The following is a 3,140-nucleotide window of genomic DNA, read 5'->3' as shown; positions in this document are numbered from 1 at the left end:
TTTATAATTTTATTACATTAGTATTATTTTATTTTGAATAAACTTGTCTGAACATAAATAATTATTTTATGACAAAACAAAAGGTCAGAAGAAATTGAAATACAAATAATCATATCTATTTGAATTGGTTTGATAAACATATTTATTTTTAAATCTGCTACTTATTAATTTTTTAAATATTAACAAATTACTATTATTTTATTACGAATAGGCGAGGATGATGAAAAACAATTGTTTTATGACAAAAAAAAGTTCATAATGATTTGAAATAGATAAATGTTCAAATGGCAATAATTATTTTAATTGATTCGATAAACTGATTTATGTTTTAAATCTTTAACTTATCAATTTTTAAAATATTAATAAAGTAATATTATTTTATTTGGGATAAGCTTTTATGATCTGAAATAATTATTTTATGATAAAATAAAAGGTCATAATGATTTTAGATAGATAATTATTCAAATAGTCAAAACTATTTGAACTTGTTTGGTAAATAGATTTATTTTCTTTAAATTTCTTGCTTATTAATTTTTTGAATGTTAATAAATTAGTATTATTTTATTTTGAATAAGCATGTATGAACTAAAACAATTATTTTATGACTAAACAAAAGGTTAGAATGATTTGAAATAGATAATTGTTCAAATAGTCTTAACTATTTGAACATTTGAACTAAATCGGCAAACACATTTATTTTACTCCAAATAAGCTTGTATGAACATAAACAAATGTTTTAGGACAAAATAAAGATCATAACAATTTGAGATTGATAATTGTTTAAATATTCATAACTATTTAAATTAGTTCGATAAAGAGATTTAGTTCTTAAATCTCTTATTAATTTTTGAAATAGTAATAAATTAGTATTATTTTATTATAAATAATTTTGTATGAATAGAAACAATTATTTTACGACAAACAAAATGTCATAACAATTTGAAATAGATAATAGTTCAAATGGACATGACTATTTGAACTTGTTTGATAAACTGATTTATTTTTTAAATCTCCAACTTATTAATTTTTAGAATGTTAATAAATTAGTATTATTTTATTCCAAATAAACTTGTATGAATAGAAACAATTATTTTATGACAAAACAAAAGAGCATAACGACTTGAAATAAATAATTGTTCAAACAGTCATACCTATTTGAAGTCACTCAACAAAAAAATTTATTTTTTAAATATTTTTCTATTAATTTTGAAATATTAATAAATTAGTATTATTTTATTCCAAATAAGCTTGTTTGATCAGAAACAATTGGTTTATGGCAAAACAAATGGTCATAATGATTTGAAATAGATAATTATTCAAATAGTCATAACTATTTGAATGTATTCAAAAAATAGCTTTATTTTCTAAAATTTTACTTATTAATTTTTGGAATATTAATAAATTTATATTATTTTTATTTGAAATACACTTGCATGAATAGAATCAATTGTTTTATGACAAAACAAAATGTCATAATGCTTTGAAATAGATAATTGTTTAGATAGTGATAATTATTTCAACTTGATCAGTAAGCAAATTCATTTTTTTAATTGTTTAGATAGTAATGACTATTTGAACTTGTTCAGTAAATATATTTATTTTTTAAATCTTTTACTTATAAAATATCAAAATACTAATAAATTAATACTACTTTATTCTGAATAAGCTTGTATGAATAGTGTCATAACATATAGATCCAAAAATATATAGCTAGATTTAACAAATGAATGGAGTCACCACCAATCTTTTATTAGGTGTGATTGGTCACCTAAGAAATCTATCATTTTAAAGAACTCCTAAGCTTGACTAAGGGTCCCTAAAAGAATAGGTTCGGGTTTACTAACTAGAATAGGGTTTAGGAGTTCGGTTACATATGGAGAAGGTTATAGCACCCCCACATGCCCATCCAAGGGATGGTACCATATTATTTCAAATTTATCCTAAGGTTCAAAGTCTAATGGTTTCAAATTTTATGTTAAATATTGGAAACAATTTTTCAGATTCTCTATCAATCTGGTAGAACTCTTAAAAAAATACTTCCTCACCTCAAAAATATTCAAGAATCCCATTTGATTTCTTGAAAAGGCTCTATCATCGAAAAAAATTATTTATTATTATTTATTATTATCAATTTTTGTTGAAAATAAATCTAATTATTCCACCATTTGGGCCAAATTAGAAATATTTTCTCTTTTGAATTTCTAAAATTTCCACCATTTAGGCCTATTTAAAAATTCTCTTTTTTTTTTCTTGGAAATAAAATAATATGACAATTATTTTTATTGAAATTTCATCTAAATTATTCCACCATTTGGGTCAAATTTAGAGAAAATTTTTCAACTAGAGATTTATTAAAAATTTACCATTTGAAATTTCTAAGAATCTCATCTTTAGATAATTATCAAATATTTTCAATCCAAATCTTTATTTGGAAAAGAATACAATTACTTGTATTGAAATTTCATCTAAACCATTCCACCCTTTGGGCCAAATTTAGAGAAAATTTCTTACCTAGAGATTTCTTAGAAATTTACCATTTGAAATTTTTAAGAATCTCATCCTTGGGTAATTTGTATTTAATTCCAAAAATTTTATATTTTTATGCTTTTTATGTTTTTAATTTTTTTTGTTTAAAAATAAATATTAATTGTTGTTATTGAAATTTTATCTATATTATTCCACCATTTGGGACAAATTTAGATAAAATTTCTTGCTTAGGAATTTTATAAAAATTTACCATTTTAAATTTTTATAAATTCCATCATTGGATAATTAATATTCATTCCCAAAATTTTTATTTTTACTTTATTTTTAATTTAATAATTAAAAAACAAATAAACAAATAAATAAAATACTTAAATAAAATAAATAAGAAAATACCAAAAAAAATTTGAAAACGGCTCGGCTCAGGTTGGGAAACGACTCAGCTCAAGACAAAAATCATGGCTCAAACGCTCGGTTCGGAGTCTCAACTCGGCTGGAACCCAGGTGGAGAAGCGGGTCGCTGGTTCAGGTGCACTACCGGTTGGGTCGGACTTGGCAAAATGTACTGATCCTCTGGGTTTACTAACGTAAAGACGACATCGTTTTAGCTAGGTATAAAGACTCCCACCTCTATTTTTCGCAGATTGCCTCCTTCC

This window comes from Durio zibethinus, chromosome 3, assembly GCF_047325235.1.
Source record: "Durio zibethinus cultivar Kanyao isolate XHJ-2024 chromosome 3, ASM4732523v1, whole genome shotgun sequence".
NCBI lineage: Eukaryota > Viridiplantae > Streptophyta > Magnoliopsida > Malvales > Malvaceae > Durio > Durio zibethinus.
The sequence above is the reverse complement of the archived record's forward strand: the minus strand, read 5'-3'. Positions refer to the sequence as shown.